At 39.0% G+C, this 21,410-nt stretch overlaps 2 long non-coding RNA genes across 3 annotated transcripts; both read right to left on the reverse strand.

Moving 5' to 3' along the window:
* Positions 1-4,755: 4,755 nt before the first annotated feature.
* On the reverse strand, positions 4,756-5,463 carry LOC121987807. Its single transcript, XR_006113730.1, has 3 exons — positions 5,338-5,463; positions 5,132-5,232; positions 4,756-5,018 (listed from the first exon to the last, which is right to left on the reverse strand). It is a non-coding gene; the product is annotated as an uncharacterized LOC121987807 (long non-coding RNA).
* Positions 5,464-8,308: 2,845 nt separating this feature from the next.
* Positions 8,309-19,366, reverse strand: LOC121985703. Of its 2 annotated transcripts, none has more exons than XR_006113245.1 (7): positions 18,837-19,366; positions 18,708-18,748; positions 17,426-18,312; positions 16,907-17,336; positions 16,727-16,800; positions 16,524-16,595; positions 8,309-8,326 (listed from the first exon to the last, which is right to left on the reverse strand). It is a non-coding gene; the product is annotated as an uncharacterized LOC121985703 (long non-coding RNA). The 2 variants fall into 2 exon arrangements; XR_006113244.1 differs by lacking the exon at positions 8,309-8,326 and adding an exon at positions 16,311-16,370 and having other exon boundaries at positions 18,837-19,365.
* Between the last annotated feature and the right edge of the window lie 2,044 nt (positions 19,367-21,410).

A 21,410-nucleotide genomic window follows, 5' to 3' on the forward strand; every position in this document is an offset into this window, starting at 1 on the left:
GAGCCATAAACCATGTCATGCTCTTATTAATTTTTATGTTTCTTGATCTCTAAGTAGACATACTCAATCAAATAAGTTCAATATCTCATATTGACTCATTTGAGCATGACTATACTTTCTAGTGTCCTACTAATCAAGGAGCCTATAGATATTGCTTCTATCATATGGAAGGGATAGATCTCATCTACATCACTCACATCCCTTCGTATAGGTTATTACATACTCAGTGATCGATTTTATAGTCCACCCTGTTATATGTGATGTTTGTCGATACCAAAGTATACAACACTTTATGTAGGAAACAATAGTGACTTCAAGTCTAAGGACTATTCATATCAATAGTCACATAAGAATGTTTATGACATTTATATAATGATCTATGAAACATTCTCATAGCGAGTCATTCAATATATATTCTCTAATATATACTCATGTGTCAACCTAATATCTCATATCCATGACTTGTGAGATTAAGTCATCCGTTGGCAAATGTACTAGTCTCAGCGTATTAATATTGTCCTTGTATATTAATGGTTGACTAGGAATGGTTAAAAGTAGTGTTCTATATATATCTACAATATCTTACTATCAATTCAACCAATTGATATGCTATAGATTAGAACCTCCTACTCTAGGACATTATTATACTTATTCATTTGACACTGAATTGAAATAAATATAATAATCAACTTTGTCTTTTATTAATAATGAAATATGATACAAAACGAACCATTTTCAATCATCTCATAATTAGTACTAGGGCTAATACTAACATTAATACTAAAAGAGCTTACCCGGACCCATCTTCCAGCCTTCTCCTCAAGCAGCCTTCCTCTCCGATTTCTTATCCCTCGGACCGCCGCGCACATCCTTCTCGTTTGCCGGTGTACTCTTCTGCAACACCTCATCCTTCGAATGCACCGAGCCCGTCGACTCCTTTCCCATGTCATCCTTCTCGCTAGCTGCGTCTTTCGCTCGACTTCTTGTATTCTTAAGCTCCTGCACACTTAGACATAAGGATCAAACACAATAGGACCTAACTGAACTTGGTTGACCACATCAAAACTACCTTGAGGTACTTACTGTCACGCCCCCGAGGAGTCCCTGACAAACAAAAATCTGGCAGCATCTCCTCTATACCGGTGACAATCTGAAGCATACATACATACAAAATACATCAACCACATACGACTGGAATATATACACAACTACATAGTTTACATTCAGCCCACTCGGCTGGAACATAATAAAACACAACCATGCAGTTATATATATACAATAAACAACTCACTCGACTGTATTAAAAACCAACACAGCGGAAAAATGATAAAGAAAAGCTCATACAAACCAAATCAACACACTGCTAGTCGGCTAGGCTTTATACTACAACCACAACAACACAAATACGACAACAACTCCAAATACACCAAATACTAAATACAAGTAAAGCATAAACGAAACCCAAAATGATCTTCAGATGTAGGGCTGTGCAAAAAAACCGGCAAACCGAAAATAGGACCGAAACCGGTAGCTTACCGGTTCCGGTTTACCGGTTAACCGGTTTTAACCAGTTTCGATTAACCGGTTTTAACCGGTTTACCGGTTTGTTCTTGGTTTTGAATTTTTTTTACCGGTTTAACCGGTAAATCGGTAAAACTTGTTTGTCCAAGTTTTAAGTTTTGACGTGTGTAGCTGTGAAGTCCTAAGAAAGTTGTTATTTGTTCTTGCATGATATTAAATGGTTAAAACTTAAAAGAAAATCTTGTCAGTGCTCTGTAGTTGACTATTTGAACTTAAGAAAAGGGAAATACGTTGAAAAGCAAGGCCTTTAAACTCATAGATTTACTAGTTCATTATTTCATTATACAGGAGTCATCTGCATTTATATTTCTCATTTCATATCATAGTAACTGTGCTTGATCAGACTGGCCTGGTCATTTTCCTCTATAAGATGTGTTTCTCTTTAAATATGCAGGAGAGTTTAGGTTGCAGAAGATATATTTATTCCATAGATATTAATGGCTAGAAAGTAATGACTATTTGGTCTGCACTATTGCTTCACTCTTTAAGTATCTTCTATAAAATTGGGTTTAGATAAATTCAATTGCATGAGACGAGTTGGTTTTCTCATTCATAGTATAAATTGCAAAGAGCTATTAAAAATGAAGAATCACAATAACTTGGTGGTGTGAGATATCATAGGATGAATGGCTTAATTTATACACTAAGGTTTATTTAAGCCATTAATTTCAATTGTCATACAAGGGTGTGTATCATGTGCATTTAGATTTAGTTTTTGAGTAGTTCCAGCCTCTTCAATAATACTTCCAACACTTGATTTGAATATAGGAATAGTTTATGGGTTAGTATGAATGTGAAGCAAGTCATTTTTTTAGTGCATGAGATATTTTTACGTACCTTGTGGCATGATTTGAAAACCATTGCTTGTAGGATCCAGTTCTTAGCAGTGTGACTACTGGAGTTTCACACTTTGAGAGATGTGCCCTTTGGGTTCAAGTTTTGTATTACCCTTTTTATGGAAGTGGCATTTCTGGAGATTATGAAAGAAACTATGCGGAAGAGGATTCTCAAATTATCCGACAAAAGCAATACTTGAAACCAGAACTTCGGGCACCAGTGAGTTTAAGGTGCCAGCCTTACAAGATTCCACTGACTGAGCTTCTTTTGCCACATAAATGTTCACCTGCCGAATATTTCAGCTCATGGCCAAGTTTACCAGCTATTTTTTTTACCGGTTTACCGGTTGGTTCCCACTTCACTAAGTACACTTACCCAAGCTCAATAGTTTTTATCGGTTCTCGGTTGGAACCGGTTAACCGACCGGAACCGGTTCAACCGGAACCGGTAGAACCGGTAGAACCGGTAAGATACCGGTCGATTAACCAGTTTTAAATAAATCATGGTAAATTGGAATTAACCGGAACCGATAAACCGGTAAACCGGTTAACCGACCGGTTGAACAGGCCTATTCAGATGTGACGTAGGACCGACAGACAGGATACTCCAAGCGACACACCAACCATCTAACTGCTACCTGAAAACATAAAGGTATAAATGCGGTGGTGAGTATAGGTAACTCAGTGGGTAATAGACAGAATAGTGCATGGTCCATAAATAAACATAGAGATCAAAGATATACAGTCTCAGTAGGGAATAAAGAATATGATCATACTGACATAGCTAATATACACAACTACCAGTACCAGACTATCCTATACGGTATAACGATCATAGCTGACATATAAATTGCATAAACCACAACTAACATAATGATAAATACATATCTAGTCTGGAAATTGACACATGGTACAATGATCAGTACTCATCGGTTCAGTAACAGATCTGCTCGCAACACCTGTGCAATATATACGACAGCATATACATGTATAATAAATGACATGTATGCAACATGGCAACCAAATGCAACAACCATAGCTTAATCAAATGCAACATATCACAATCACATGCAACTAGTATCTACTAGGCATGTATGTAAATATAACTCTACAGATGCACCGCGCATCATATGCAAATGTGCATGCATGCTCCATGGTCACCCCGCCACCTCTCCAGATACCACGACCCCTGTATGTCCAAGAGGCTTGGGTCCGTGACAACTGTACTACCCTCCAACCCACTATAGAGAGGTTGAGGCGGACAGTCCGCTAGTAGTTATCTAACTACATAGCATCAGGGTCCCTGAATGCTCACAACGGCGGATATCACAAGCCTCGTGACCGGGTGGCACGACAGGACAAGCGGCAACTGCTCCAGCTACCACTACCCATGAGTGGTCGTGTGTGCGGCGCTAAACCAAAATAATTGATGACTCTCTCACGCCACAAGGGAGACAATGGTCGACAACATGCAATGAATGATGAACATGATATATATATAATCATGATACAAACACCGTCATCATCAATGCAACCTCCATATCCACATAAGCACCTCACAACATGAGTATAATCGTCATGATACCTCCACATATCCCACCAAACACATATACACAACTACACATGTATAATCAACCAAAAACCTCCAATAGTCATACCAGACACATACAATCACTTCCACATAAATATAGGTATAATCAATATGCATCCTCCATAAGTAACCACCAGATATGTGTGCAAACACAATATAAATACAATCAACACAACTCCTCCAAAAGTACATAAGAAATACGTGTGTGCATTCAACATGTAAATGTACGGTCATCGTGATGACTCCTATAACACATACCAACCTACCTACAATCCACATCATATGCACAATTAGCATGGTAATTCAAACAACCTGACAATACATACTCTACACGTGTAATCACAACGGAGTAGATATCAAGAGTTGAGACTATATATGAATTAAATAGATCATCACAAGGGTCAAGAATAAGTATCATGCAGGAAAGCAACAAATGAACACGATATAAAATAAAAGCAGCCTAATCCATCACATAAAAACCATGCACCAAGTTCAAGAGAAACTACTTAGAGGCTAAGAAAGAAATACCCGCCTTTATCTGTCGACCGAGTCAGATAAACCAATCTCACGTCGAGACGCTCGCCTTGAAACAAAGTCTTGTGATCACATAATATATTTAGCTAATTACATAGGTAGCAAATAGCTAAATAAACTCCCCGATCTAATTAGGGAAACCCCTAATCAAAATAATTAACCTAATTCCTTAATCCAATTAGATTTAACTAAATTCACAATCCTTCACTTCAATCCTACTCATGAGTTAATCAATTTAATCAGGTCATCTTCTAAAATCAATATACACTAATCAAATCAATCATCCATAACATCTCATTATCCCCAACATAATATGATATAAATCCTTATTCACCCATCTATCACATAAATGCAACCAAAACTCCATACTTAGCTTACCTTGATCTGGTTGCTCCCGTGCTAACTCACAGCTAAAGATCTTGCTGTCAGAAATGGTAGCCGAAGCTATGTAGAACTGTTGCCCGCAAACAAATGTCCTAACACACGAGCAATTATTTACTACCATAGTTAATAATTTATCTCAAGCATTAACCCAACCTTATTTAATTAAATCATCCACCTAATCACATCTAAACATCCAACCACTTACCCAAATACAAGGTGGCAGCTAATGAAACATGGCCGGAGGGATTCACTGTCGAAACAAGATTGCCGGAATTATGGATCACCGACAAACGGTAATGATCAAAGCTACAATAACCCACCAAGCATCAAATCTCCACATTCCAATACCAAAATGGAAATCAGATTACAATAAATCTGTTATAAACTACTCTAAGGATTCCAATACCTTACCTCAAGTCTGTGAGAACCATAATTTGGTGGAGAGAAGGCGATGAACTTCCCTGATGGCAACCGCCTCTGCTCTGCTCTGCTCTGATCCGCCAGTGAGAGGGAGAGTATGCCCTAGCCCACATTGATCCTTCCTCCGGCAACAACATCACCTGACGGCAAGGCAGCTTCAGTGGCGCTCGAAAGTGGATGGATCGCGACCTAGGTGATGGATCGGCCAAGGACTGGACTCCTCCCTTGTTGCGATCACATCTGGCACGGGTGGCTGTGGGGATCGGCAATGTCAGGGCGGTAGCGACTAGATTGAAAGAGGGCAAGATCGCGCAGGAGATGAGAGAATCCGATCGGTCGGGGCGATCTTGCTGGCGATCGGCGATGGGTTTGCGCCGACGAAGAGGAGAAGATGATCGACGTCTCCCAGAGTCGGCGATGGCAATCAGCGACGAGAAAGAATCAGGAGAAGAGGGCAAAGCATCGGGCCCGATGTGAAGAGAAATTTTGAAATGGGGGAAGAAAATAGGGAAAGGACCAGTATACGAGAGAAATTAGGTTTAATTAACATATATAACTTAGGTTTAGGTAATTAAAACTTAAGTTAATTCCTCAATCAAATCCCACTTTAATTGGGTATTCTAAACTGACCTCCAACTAGCTCCACCGATTCATCCCCTCAAAATGAGTCATACGGACTCCGTTTAAATCCCAAAATTTTTTGAAAAATCCAATAAGTCTATTTCACCAATAACCTTATTATATAATTATTATTTGGGTGTCGCATTTTACACTTACAGTCTCTCCCCTTTTGATGTGCATCAACCCAAGTTCAAGTTAGGGATAAAAAAAATAAAATACAATAACATAAGTAGATTGCAAATAACAATTGCAATAATAATGAATTAAAGAATTTTGTAAATTAATTATAAGGATAAAAATACTTAATTCTGAAAATATCCAAACTCCCCTGAACTTGTACCTATTTCTTCTCCTTTAATTATATCAAAACTATAGCAAAAAATAAACAGGTAGAAAAAAATTTGAAATAAATTTCAAGGAGTACGACAAGAATTATTAGTAAGCTAACATTTTGTATAGATAAAATTTTGAGCAAAAAATTTGACCAAAAAGTTAAAAAAAAATGATTGATTTTATCGATAAGAATAAATCTGGTAAATTAAATTTCTAGCATACAAAAAAAAATTATTTAATTATCTAAATAAGATTTAGGAACCCAAAATAAATTATGTCCTACTGGGTTAATCAAATATTTTCTGAGAATTAACTATCTTTTCACTTTTGTAATTTAATCCTTATAGTATCTAAAAGACTAGTTAAGCTTTCAATGATATTTGTAATTTTTTTCTAGAGCATGTAAAGAATTTACGCATGAATTATCTTTTTTTAACAATTCTATTTTATCTTTTAATTTATTATTTTAAATTTTAATTTATCAAAGTCTTTCAGACCACATGCATTTATTAAAGTCAATTTTAACTTTATATTCTCTTTTCCTAAATTCACCATATTTTTAGAAAGTATTTTAATAAAATTGAAAGACTGCTTGGGAGATAGTGCACGTACCTCACTTATCATTATAATTTCGTTATTCGATACTCCCCCTTCATCGCTGCTTTCTTCTGAAGACTCTTCCCCTTTATCGATGCTTATCCCGGATGAGCTTTTTTTTTGTCTTCAGGTAGGTATTCGGCTATAAATATTGTTCCAGCAATTTCCTCAGTCTCGAGTTCTTTGGATGACGACTCGGTGTCCATTTAGAAGTTAGATTCAGCTTCTTTTGGTTCTTCATAGAGCTTCAAGAACTTTTTCCAAAGTTCTTTTGTACTTTTGTAATTGCCGATTCTATCGAGTTCCTTAACCGGTAGTACGCTTATAAGGTGAAATTCAGCCTTACCGTTTGCTATAAATTCATCGCACTATTTTCTGGTCTAGAAGTATTCTTCGAGTTCTTCTTCATTCGTGTTGTTTGGTGCTTCAAAATCATATTTCATTATTACTAAAATATTAAAATCTATCTTAAAGAATACCTCTATTCGTCGCTTCCAAAACGCGAACTCCCCCTCAAACACTGGTGGATGGATGTTAGGTTCGACCATCATCTTTGTTGTAACGACCCACCTTCTGGGTACTGGCTGTAAGGCCGGTCGCTACAATTATGCTAAACTATACTGTGCGGAAAGCTGGCTAATTAAAATTTTAGTCTACTAATGACGGATACAAATGCCAAGAAAGGTCTAAAGACCTTCTTTGCTGGTGTACATATGCTAAGAAGGGGAAACTGAACATCCCAACTGGGCTAGGGACTAGAACTAAACTTCCCAACTAACTACAGTCCTGCCGATTGATCCGCAGATTGATCGAAGCTATGGGGCATTCGGTTCCCAACTGGATCGGTCGGGCAGACCGATCCATGTGTGGCTGGATCGGTCGGGCAGACCGATGCCGGTGTGTCTGGATCGGTCGGCAGACCGATCCAGGCACCCGAAACCCCTGGAACGCTACTGTATCGTGCTGGATCGGTCGGCTGACCGATCCAGGAGGATACAGTGGCATACTGTATCTGTCTGGATCGGTCGGCTGACCGATCCAGGAGCTTGGCACACTACTGGATCAGTCGGCAGACCGATCCAGCGTCTGATTTCCTGATACGAAATCAGAAATGCTGATTTCGACACCTTGTCGTGCCAAAACCACCTGCAACCACTCTAACATATACTAATAACTATTCTACCATACATTGGCAACATTCAAGACATAATATAATGCATGTTCACTAGTTCATACCATTAATCATACTAGAATGCGAAGCATAAGGGAAAAGAGGACAAGACTTTAATAACTAGGCTGGCTACAAGTTCTAATGCGTAGTAAAATAAAACTAGATCCCTAGGATCTTTATTCCAGTTCCTGCCACACACATCCTCATCTGCACTGACCTCCAGCCTCCACTGCTAGTCCATTTTCCTTTTACCTGTATCTGCAGTATAAGGAAAATAGTATCTGTAAGCTAAAAAGCTTAGTAAGAAACCATCTACCTCACTAAATCATGCATACGATGCAAATATGCTTTTAAATCATGCTGTTTGAAAAACATACTGAATATGCAAGCATGGCATGGCATGGTATCATACAAAGCATGGCATAACATAAGCTGAGCATAAAATAAAACTGATCATAACATGTCTATAACTGTATATGAAGCTATCACATTTAACAACTGAAATAAGCTGAGTTGATACAAAAGTGAGCTAAGCTGAAGCTGAGCTAATACTGAATTCCATTATGTTTTACAACAGATTTGGAAAAACTATTATATATAATAGATAAAAATACTAAACATGCTGCTGTAGGGCCCTGGCAACTGTACTTGTTGTGCGCGCATCCCTATCTAAACCCGGGATTGCAAGTTCCGAATCTAGGGATGACTATGGGAGTCCAACCCAATGGATATCTAATCCAGTACAGTGCCACTGAAAGTAAAATACTGAAATGCTAATTAGCTGAATCTAGGTTATCTGAACCTAGAACTAGGTTGTCTGAACCTAGAGGCGACTGTGGGAGCCCACCCATTGGACATCTAGTCCCATAAAGCTGGAATAAAACTGATATGCTGTTTTAAATGCTTCTATACATTTAACTATGCTGTTAAAACTGTCTAATGTTGCGCTAAACATTTTTATCGAACACCTAGTGTGCTCCAACTCTCCTCTCTAATGGGGAAACCACCTCTAGGCACCCGACAACGTCTAGAACCTCTATCTGAAGAGGAGAAACGCGTCCGGCCCATCCAGAGATACTCAACTAACCCCTAAATCTGCGAAGAGAATTAAATACACTTTAGATGTCGATAAAAACCTACATATAACTAAATTATAAGCATGCAATCAAACGAGAGCTACTTATACTGCAGGTGAGGGGTTTCTTACCTTGTGTGCTAGATTTCTTACAAATCTAATCGCTAGGAATTCCGGTGGAGACGACTTCTCGACGATCCGCTCGCGTCCACGTGCTCTACTCGCGGAGGGGAACGTCCTCATGCTGAAATCGTCGCCGGAAGGTGACCTTGGGACCCTAGGGAGAGAACCCTAGGTTGTTTGGGTGTTGGCGCCGAGAGAAGGAGAGGAAGGAGGGGTTGGCGTCGGTGAGGGTTTGGAGAAAAGAATTGGCGTGAGGTTTTGTGAGGAGAGGGTTGCCGAACCAAATTAAACCAAACCCACACTTAAGTTTTTCCTATTTATATTAAGCGGATAACTAAGCCCCACTTAAATATAAATATATTTGATTCTCCTTTCCTTTCAGCACGGCCCTGCTAGGTTCACCGGTTACTAAGGCTAACTAAAGGTTTAGCGGACCCGAGAGGTCCCGGGTTCGATTCCCGCTTAAGCCTTTTTATTCTTCTAATTATTTTTGCTACTTCCGCTACTCGGAAAATTCCGGAAAAATATCTAAAAATTCCAGAAAAATCATAGAATAATTCTAATGCAAGTTTGAGAATTTTCGGGCGTTACATTTGTACTTTAGTTGGCGGCTAGTCCTTCTGAAACGATTGGGCTCTTATACCAATTGTTGATGCAACGGGGTTGGCAAGATGAGGGTGAATTACCTGTAAAATAAAAACAATCTCTTTCTTCTTCTTTTGACTTAGATTGGTAGCATAAGTTAATTAATAAAAAATAATTGACATAAAAAAATAACAACTTAAAAGAATAGGTAAAAGGCCAGGATTTACTTGATTACAACCTAAATGGTTTTAATCTAAGGCAGATGAAAGCTCACTAAAATTCTCCTTCATTGAAGACAGAGAATCCTTTTATACATGCATTGACAACTCAGAAATGACTAGGAAAGTTAATACACAAGTTGTTGTTTAGTTGTACTTTCTTTCCTACGTTCAGAGGTCTTTGTATAATCTCTGAAAAATCTTATCCGAGGTTGGAAGGTGCCTCCAGCGAGGCAAGCGAAGATAATGTTTTATCTTCGCTAACGGTTAACTCTGCCCAGTCTAAGGTACCTTCAAAGGGTTGAAGGTGCCTTCCATAGGTGGTTGAAGATGTCTTCCCATAGCAAGGCGCGGAGGCGCCTCCAACCACATTGGGGGCGCCTCCAGCAGCTCCCCATTTGCTCTTTCGTTACTCCGATCCTCTAGGTGATATCGTCCATCTGGAAATGGGCTCACCTGGACCCATCTTTCAGCCTTCTCCTCGAGCATCCTTCCTCCTTGGCTTCTCATCTCTCAGACCACCGCTCACATCCTTCTCGTCACCGGTGTACTCTTTCACAGTACCTCATCTTTCGGATGCACCGAGCCCGTCGACTCCCTTCCCATGCCATCCTTCTCACTAGTTGCATCTTCCTCTCGACTTCTTGTATTCCTAAGCTCCTACACGCTTAAATACAAGAATCAAATACAACATGATCTAACTAAACCTTAGTTGACCACATCAAAACTATCCTGAGGTACTTACAATTATCATAACCATCTTTTCTAGATTCTTCTAGAAATAAAATAATTCTTTATAAAAATTTGATAGCAATATCAATATCCATATCTTTATATTAAAGAAATTTGTTTACAGTTTTGATAGCATGCAACAACTTGCATCAAATTACCACACCAAGCAAAATTCAAACCTTCCAACTACTGAAAAATGATTCTATTAGCATATCTTCTTTCATCACTTTTTAAGAATTGAAAAGGGGAAAGAAAAGAAAAAAAAAGGATCTTCAATCGGTTTGCGAGAAGGATTGGAGTGCAAAGGATTATATTAAACCAATTTACACTATAATTGTTTTTTTTTAAATTATGGACTCTTTAAGAAAATGGGTCTGAGTTAGATAACTCTTTTTTCTCCTAACAGTAACGACCTTGACAGTCCAACAAGGGGCCATTTCTGCTGAGCAGGCTGCAACAATGCTGAGCTCATGGTTTGATCCAAAATTGCATCGCAAAGCTGCTGTATATGACTTCTTCAAGCCACGAAGCAGCATGAAGGCGTGGGCAACAGTTGTATGGAAATCTTACATTATGTCGAAGCACCAGTTCGTCATGTGACAGCTCATAAATGGCAAAGTGCCAACTAAGGATAGATTGTTGTATGTAGACTACAAAACCTGTCTACTGTGCCAAAGGGCGGACGAGACAACATACCACCTTTTCTTCCTGTGTTTCATCATTAAACCTCTATGGGGCAGGGCTCAAGGTGAACTATATATTGGGCACAACTTTGGGGCAGTGACAACCTTATTGGAGATGTTCCAATAGTTATATCATGGAGAGAGCATGCTCAACAAAAGCTCATCACATAAATGTATTTTGTATAATTTATTTGATTTAGCAAATCCAAAATCGATGTCAATATAAACGGAATGTGCCAAAGATCAATGGTAGCATAAGTTGGAATCTGCCACCCCAACGACCCTATACGGTTAGCCCTGTTGGTTGCTACTCGGAAAACCTATAGGTTCCACTGTACAAAAATTTTGTACAAAGGTCTGAACCTTTTCCTAGCTACCATGTGTTCTTTTAAATTAAATTTTGGATCGCCTGCGGAACTTAACACGTTTGATCCAAAACTTAATCTATTTGTTCTTTTAGGTTTTGACTTGGATCTCCTGCGGAACTTAACACGTTCGACCCAAGTCTCCTTAAGTTATTAATTCCATTAAATATTAATTTCCATAAAAGGTTCCCAGTACTGACGTGGCGAGGCACATGGCCTTCTTGGATATGGGAGCAACCACCACCGACTAGACAAAACCTTTAATAGAAAGCTAATATTTAATTTCCTAAAATAACTTTAGGTTAACCAAAGAGAACAATCAAATCACAAGGAAAAGAAAAAACAAAAGAACACAACTTCGAAAAAACATATTCGAAATTCTAGAACGTAAGCCTCTTGTATTTGATATTATTTCCATAAATAACTAGCATGATGCGGAAATAGAAATTACTAGTTATACCTTGTAGAAAAACCTCTTGATCTTCTACCGTATTCCTCTTCTAACCTTGGACGTTGTGTGGGCAACGATCTACCGAGATGAGAAACCACCAACCACCTTCTTCTCCTCCAAGCAAGGTTCGGCCACAAAGGAAGAACTTTACCAAAGAAGAAAATCAAAATACTAACCAAGCTCCAAGAGATGCTAGCTTTCTCTCCTTCTTCTTCTTCTTCTCCAAGTAGTATCCGGCCACCACAAGAACTCCAAGAGAGATGAAGTATTCGGCCACCACAAGAGGAAGAGAGGGAGAGGGTAATGGCCGGCCACAACACCAAGGAAAAAGGGAGAGAAAACAATAAAGGTTGTGTCTCATGAAGGCACCCCTACCCCTTCTTTTATATTCCTTGGCCTAGGCAAATTAGGAAATTTATTTACAATAAAATTTCCTTAATTTCCTTGACATGATTTATTTGAGAAAAATAAAATAAAATTTCCCAAATAAACTCTAATGGCCGGCCACATCAAGAGGAAGCAAATTGGACAAGTTTCAATCAACAATTAAAACTTTCCTTATTTGTTTCCGGAAATTTTAAAAAATAAAATTTCTCTTTAAAAATCTCTTCATGGTTAATAAAAGGAAATATCTATAATTTTAATTTTATTAACATGTGAATAATTTTAAAGAGAAAATAAAATCTCTCCAATCTACAAATAAGGAAAGAGATCTAATCTCTTTCTTTAATCTTTTGTAAATCTTTTACAAGAGAGATATTTTAATTTTAATTCTCTTTAAATTATATCTACCACATAATAAAAATTAAAATTAAATTTCTTTTTAATTTATTTTGGCCGGCCCTACTAGCTTGGGTTCAGCTAGGGCCACCCAATAATATACCTAGGCCGGCCCTAAGCTAGCTTGGCCGGCCCTTATTGGGTGGGTTTAGAAGGTGGGTATAGGTGGGTATAGAACTCTATAAATAAGAGGCTACGATAGGGACGAGAGGAGGAATTGGTTTTGGTCTCCGATAAAATTAAGCATCCCGTGTTCGAACACACAACTTAATTTTATCAATGATAATTCATTCCACTAGAGAACTATCATTGAACTACCGCACCAATCCCAAATTACATTTTGGGCTCCTTCTTATTATGAGTGTGTTAGTCTCCCGTGTTTAAGATATCGAATGTCCACTAATTAAGTGAGTTCGACAACTCATTTAATTAATGTCTAAGTCCAAGAGTAGTACCACTCAACCTTATCGTCATGTCGGACTAAGTCCACCTGCAGGGTTTAACATGACAATCCTTATGAGCTCCTCTTGGGGACATTATCAACCTAGTATCTCTAGGACACAGTTTCCTTCTATAATCAACAACACACACTATAAGTGATATCATTTCCCAATTTATCGGGCTTATTGATTCATCGAACTAAATCTCACCCATTGATAAATTAAAGAAATAAATATCAAATATATGTGCTTGTTATTATATTAGGATTAAGAGCACACACTTCCATAATAACCGAGGTCTTTGTTCCTTTATAAAGTCAATATAAAGAAACGGCCTCAAATGGTCCTACTCAATACACTCTGAGTGTACTAGTGTAATTATATAGTCAAGATAAACTAATACCTAATTACACTACGACCTTCTAATGGTTTGTTCCTTTCCATTCTGGTCGTGAGCTACTGTTTATAATTTATAAGGTACTGATAACATCATCTTCTGTATGTGACACCACATACTATGTTATCTACAATATAAATTAAATGAACAACTACAAACAAATACAGATAATTAGACCAAATGTGATTCTTTATTCATAATGAATGTTTACAAAGCTTAGGCTTTCAGTATACACTCCAACAAGCCCCACCATCATCTGTGAGGAGATAAATCAGGAAGATATAGTTGGCTAGTGCAGGGAGGGCTTTTTTTTCTCATCTTTACTGAGATCTGAACCCTTGCCCTATGGTAGAGACTCTTATTATATTTGAGAGGTGTCCTAATACAATCGCCTTAGATATTGTATCTTTTATTAGATAAATGAAATTCACTATTTGAGTGCATATTTCTTATATGTATGATTAGATCTTAAACTCATTTACTGAATGTTAACAATGCGATTCATAGCATGAGAGAACTTGTGATTGGATACAACTAATAAACATCTCTACATGTTCAATTATAAATGTATTGAAATAATCCTTAATCGTTGAATTGATGAGTTCAGATATCATCGATTCTGTGAGACTAGCATATGTTATACTCTTTAGTCTAATAAAGTAATTATTCCTACTAGCCGGAGATATTAGGATGTCGAAAGTTAAACGTAAATACTAGTTATGGTAACTAGTTCATTGAAATGACATGCTATGAGATTTTATATGGTTCTCTACATATATAAATATGTCAATGAAGATCTTATTGAAGCTCGAGTACAAGTTTCCTCTGACTTAAGATATTTAAGTCACTTTGGTCATGAAGACTTATACTTTGACATCTTAAGCATACATCTCCGTAGAGTTGTAGACCTAGGACGATTGGATATAAATCGAAATACCCGAAAGTGGTTGGATAATCCACAAAAAATTCACCGCTCCTTGCGAGGAGATGTATACTAAAACATCACATTGTAAGAACATTATACTCTTGGATATATGTACGAGTAATTTGAATCCGCAGGATGAAGAACTATTACTTAGGCTAGGTGTGACATAGTCATCCTAATGAGGACTGGCACATAAATTATATTCTGAACTAAGTGGGTATAAGATGATTAAAAGGAATGAGGCACGACTAAATGTAGTTACTAAAAGGTTCAAAAGTGATTATGGAATCAACCGTTTGATTTTTCGGTCAATTGGAGATCATGATACACTACTAGGTACCACTTATGATTGATCTATAATTAATAGTTAATTATGGACAACCAACTTAACCGAGAACTTATTGGGTCACATGTATTACGAGTTTATCCAAAAGACTTAAAATGAGTTTGACAATTAGATTCTCAGATTGAACGAGATTAAGTCTGGTTGGACTAGGGGTGTAAATGAACCAAGCCGCTTGTGAGCTATTCGAAACTCGATTCGATAAAAGCTCGTTTGAGCTCGTTTAATGAGGCTTATTAAAATAAATAAACCAAGCTCAAGTTTCACAATACTCAACTCGTTAGCTCGTGAATACATTCGTTAAGCTCATGAATCAACTTTTAAATAAAAATAATAATAGTTTTAATATTGAATTTATAAATTTTACACTCTACTTATGAAAAATATAGATAAATTTATTAAATTTATTTATTAAAATAAAATTATAAATTTTAATAAGAATATTATAATTTTTTCTAAATATATAATTTAGTTTTTAATGAATATTTAAATTTATAATTTATATTTATTAAGCCCGTTTAAACTCGCGCTACAACAAAAACCCTCATAGACATCGGTTTTCCACCGGTGTCTATTACATTTTCGACCGATGTCTATGAAGGCGATGTAAAAGGTCTGCCATTTTAGACATCGGGTTAAAACCGATGTAGTATCACTTAAACGACATCGGGTGTAAAACCGATGTAATATTATATGTTAATAACACCAGTTTTGGCAGCGGTATACAACCGATGTAATATTAGTTAATGACACCGGTTTTACAGCGGTGGAAAACCGATGTAATATCAGTATTGTTTAACGACACAAATTCGATTTCCGAAACAGTGAAAAACTGACAGTATCCAAGAAAATACATAAATATTCACAAATTACACAAATATTCTTCTTCCAACAGTATCCATAAAATACACAAATATTCACAAATTACATAAATATTCTTCTTACAACAGTATCCATAAAATACACAAACATTCTTTTTACGTCAAAAGCTAATAGATATTGTACACATCAAGGTAGAACATCGTGAGTCAAAAATCAAGCTGAGGCTACATTAAATTATGAGAATCAGAATCTGTTCAACTTGCTATACTGCTCCATTCTTCTTGCGCCTTTCATTTCCCTAATCTCACCACTTTTCATCTTCAAATACCTAATTTTCTGAGTTAAAACATCCACTGTTCTAATCTGTCAAACAAAAGTATCATTTGGTCTACTTAACTACAGCAAAGAACAAAAATAGAAGAAATATACATGCTGTAGAAGTCCTAGAATATCACCATCAGAAAGAAAAAATCACACTTAGTGGACATAAAACCTCAAATATATCCAACAAACTACCTCTTGCAGTTTCCTCTTGACATTTTCCAGCCCACCAATATCATCCCAGCTGACATTTGGTACTTCAACAACCTAATCAAAACCCAACAAACTTTCAGCATATCTCAAGGTAGAAATAGAAGTGGTTTTTAGGTCATTCATCAACATATGACAGTAAACACAAGTTACCAACCCAAGCAATGACAGGTAGCTTGATTAGTTACCTGATTACAAAATTAGCAATTCTTTTTCTTAGTAGCCCACTGTCTTCAGTTTGAATCAAGTACTCTTGAAGCTCCTAATGGTTCAAAGTTTCCAAAGATTCACAACACCAATGAAATAGAAGTTAGGTTAACATTTCAAGCAAATTGAATATAAATCATTTGCGCTGACAAAATTAGCACCTTCCAAGCCTCATCAAGACTTTGGTTGGTATTTTCTGCATTAATGGGGGTTAACAAGAAATTATCATATTACAACCTCTGAAGAGACCTTCAACGATTCATTTAAACTTCCGCTACTTCTGAGCCTGTAATTGTTGAACCCACATTTTGAAAAATTGCCGTAGTCTTTTTTCCCCTCGTCATTCACTTTTTCATGTTTCTTCTCCATGGTGTATGCTTCTACTTCACTATTTGATGCCGTATTGGATCCACAAGAAGAGCGATCCACTTTCTTCTGATTCATAGCCTTATCTAAATCAGAAGATCTGTGAGCTGCTAATGTCTTTATCTTGCTGGATCCAGTGTCTTTAAGTTCCTTAGAAATCTCATCTCTTCCATCACAATCATCAGAGCCAGAAGAAGACGATGACATTGATTTAGAAGAGGCATGCTGAGGTACAGAGGTTGTATGAGGTACATTGATTTTGTAGCAAGGTAGAAACAATAAGACTTGGAAATGTGGATGAGTTGAAGAATGACCTATACACATCTTGATCATTGTGGAGATGGGTAAAAGGTACAGAGGCTGTATGCGGCTGATGAAAATAACTGATTGTCGATGCATCCTGGACTGGTATAGTAGAAGCCAGGCTTCCATTTGCTTCGTCACCTACTTGGTCAGTTAGTAAAAAAGGGTTCTGGCTATCAGATGCATCAATTTGCATGCTCTGTCTACAATTGCTAACATGCATAGTAGACTTATTTGCATGGGGTTTGATCATCTTTAGATGAATCTAGGTCCATGCTCTTAGAGAGAACCATACAAAACAAAATGAAAGGTTTCAAACATAAAAAAATAAAAATAAAAAATGTTAGCCATACCAAGACCAAGATCACTCATCTATCTATCATTTTAACCAAATAAATTAGCTACTTTGGTTTTGCAAAGTCTCCCAATTGTGTAGGAACCTCAGTAGCTTTTATCCCAAGTTCAGAGAAGAATAATAATGAGGAAAATCAATTTCTGTATTTACAACACTATTTTGATGTTAAATGACACAGATGTAAGTAATAATGCAATAAAAAGGAGAAAAGAATATCTTAAAGGCAAGGTACTGATCTGTCTTGTTAATTAGCTCTAGGGAACACGAGCTCTGCTTCTTCAACTCAACTGCTCGATCCACAACCAGCAAAAAAATTGTTAGAAAACTAACTGAATTCCTTGTGATCAAACAGTCCACCCAAGAAGCCAAACAAAACAATCCACAACCATCATGCATGATCATAAAAAAAGGGAAATGTAGGACTTAGACTGTTTCGAAGACCAAATGTGAACCATATGGCTTGGTTGACATACTTCCTCCCTGAAGAATGCCATACAGCTTGGCCTCGTAAAGCAACTGTGGATGCTTGGTCTTGCTGTTCTCCTGCAATCATGTACGAAAATAGTAAAAACAGATAACCAACACGACTAGCTCAATCAGGACAGCGCGATACAAAATAAAATTCATTAACGTCTATTCAAAGCCTGACTATCAGGAGAATGCATCAAAGTTGATCGACCTTCCAAATTATTTTAAACGCTAAAGAAATTCAGCTAGTCGACCATGACAAATACCACTTTCCGAGAGTTCAATAGGTCATGCCGGTAAAGCGCATCACTTTAGGGTTCGGGCAAAAGTAGAAATACATCTTCGAAGAGAAAGCTCAACAAATTCAGTAAGAAGAAAAGGCAAAAGTATCCTCGATCGTGCTATACAAACAGGTAGCAAAAATCGGATAGCCAAACAAACAATACATCACAATAGATCGGAGAACTTACGATCTTAACCGCGACGATCTCAAACGTGTCAACGTGCGTCGCTGCAACACTCATAAGCAGATCGTAAGCAAATAATAAAAAAGGAAAACAAACGAACAAACCACAGAAGAAAGATCTCGATTTGCCCACCGAGAAAGATCTCTCCGAAGGATCCGCTCCCAATCTTGCGCCCTAGCTTGTACTTCCCGCCGACGATCCAATCCATGGCCTACTTGTCCTTTGTTCGTCCCAGAAGAGCATCCAATAACTGGGCTGCAACAGGATCGAAGATTTAACGAGACAGATCTCCAACTATGGGCATCGCGGTGTTGCTGGCGCGGGCGAAGCCGAAGCTCCCCGAGCTTCCCCTTTTCCTGCCCGGGATGATCGTGATTGTGAAGAACCCCAAGAACCCTTTCCACATGTACAGTGGGATCGTGCAGAGGGTCACCGACGGGAAGGCCGGTGTGCTCTTCGAAGGGGGGAATTGTATCTATCATTTATGCTGCAGTTTTGCTTAGGACCGGAGTCGGTGGTTTTGATCCTGATCGGGAGAGGCAGGTACGCTAGAAGGAGAAGAGGGAGATGAGGGGCTGAGAGAGATGGCCGGAGGAAAGTGGTGGTGCCGTAGCGACGATATAGGTTTAGGGCTAAGTATGGGTGGACGGCGCGATATAGGTTTAGGTTTGGAGGGAAGAGTGAAGTGTTGCAAATTTCGGCTAGGTATGGGTGGAAAAATTAAATTATTTTATTTTATCATAGATATCAGATTTTAAGAACCGCTGTTAAAATCGGTGTCTATTAACGAAAAAAAAGGCGCTCATAGACATCGCCTAAAAAACCGATGTCTATGAGCGAAAATTTGTTCTCATAGACACCGGTTTTTGGAAAAATCGGTGTAAAATAGTCAAAGACATCGGTTTTTGCTTAAAACTGTTGTTGTTCCACCGATGTCTATGAGGGTTTTTGTTGTAGTGTCGATAAAAGCTCGAATAAGCTTGTGAGCCATGAATATATTCGTTAAATAAAGCTTGAGCTCGGCTCGATTATAAGCAAGCTGATCCTATTCGAGAGCTGGGTCGATGGACGCTGGGGATGTGGCGCTCCTGTTCACTGGATGAGGACTATGAGGGCGTAAGTCTCCTGTTGACGTGGATCTGCAAACACAACACCGAGCTGGGGAGGGATTCCCCGGCAATGGCCCTCCGACGCTCAAGTAAGATCTCCGACAAAAAAAGGAGTAGAGCCGAAAAAGAAACGAGAACTGTAGCTACAGTATATATGTGTGCATACCTCCGTCGAAGTCTGGGGGTCCTTATATAGGGCTCCCCAGAGGCACGCATACGCTTCCCGAGGCGTGCACGCTCCTCAAAGCATACTTGGAATGGATGTGTCAAAAAAGCGTGCAGGACGTCATACCTTAATAGCACGAGCATATCTCTGACGTGACAGTGGAAGTTTCCCCCGTACGATTCTCTGTCTGACCATGCTGTCGGTCATGCCTCTTGTTGGTGACACTGGTTCCTAGGAAGATATCGCCAACTGCTCCCTTTGTCCTTTACCGGGTCGAGCGTAGGACCTGCTCAGCTAGCACCTTTCCCTGGCCGAGCGAAGGGATTGCTCAGCTAATGCCCTCCCGGTGCCACCAAGGTTGGACCGACTTGGATGTCCACTTGGCCGATGATTTGATGTCCGACTCCGCCCTATCGAGCGAGGGAGCCTTAACTGCCAGGTCGATGCTGTGTTCCTGGTTAGCCGAGCGGGATGTCCGCTCGGCCTTCATCTCTTCCTATTTTGTCTTATGAGCATCGAAAACTCGGTGTTAGGCCGAGCTGCCGATATGCCAGGTCGGCTATTCTCCGCCGCTCTGGAAGGTAGCTCGCCTAATCGGCCGCCTGCCCTAGATGTTGACCGCTTTAACTTCCTACCGGGCGGACCTCGTCTTACCACCGGATCACGTGTCTCCCCCTTAAGTCTAGTCGAAGGAGGCTGTAAGTCCGACTGACTGGACAAGTAGCCTGGTGAACAGTTGGCCGATCGGCTAATAGATGAGTCGGATCCCGCTCGGTCTCTGTGGGACTGATCTTTCTCCCCCGGTCGGTGCTTCGTGCCTTTATACTTAGTATTTTGGATACTTTTCCTCACCGCTTTCGAAGGGGCGCGAGCTGGTCAGCTAATGCTGACGCCGTCTGAATCTTCTCGTGATATGTGCAAATCACTTCCATTAAGGCCGAGCACGCGCCCATTAAATGCTACCCTGTGGGAGGACGCCACATGTCGTTAGCGCAGTCACCGCATGTTCGAGGTGACAGCTGTTGATGTGACATTTGGCGGTTCGAATTCAACGGTCGAATGTGAACTTCGATTCCTGTGCCCTAGATCGAACGACCCCGGGCGACCTCGCCCATCTTTATAAAGCTTCAGTGTCGCCGCTTCTTCCTTTGCATTCTATTTCTGCTCTTCGACCGTTTGCTCTAGCGACTTTGCTTGCTTCCAGCGCTCCGGCGACTCCCAGTTTTCTCCCCCGGCGCTCCATTTTCCTGTAAGCTTTGACTTCTGTTCCTTCGTCTTCTCTTCTGGCCTTTACCATTTTCTGGTGTTCCGTCATTCTGTTTAGTGAACCTCTTGTTGATCCTGCTTCGTCTTTCCGTCGACCCCCTTAGCAAATCCTTCTGGTTCTTTGTTTTCTGACTATGTCCAGTTCCTCCCAGTCAGTCGACCCGA

This window comes from Zingiber officinale, chromosome 5B (assembly GCF_018446385.1).
Source record: "Zingiber officinale cultivar Zhangliang chromosome 5B, Zo_v1.1, whole genome shotgun sequence".
Taxonomy (NCBI): domain Eukaryota; kingdom Viridiplantae; phylum Streptophyta; class Magnoliopsida; order Zingiberales; family Zingiberaceae; genus Zingiber; species Zingiber officinale.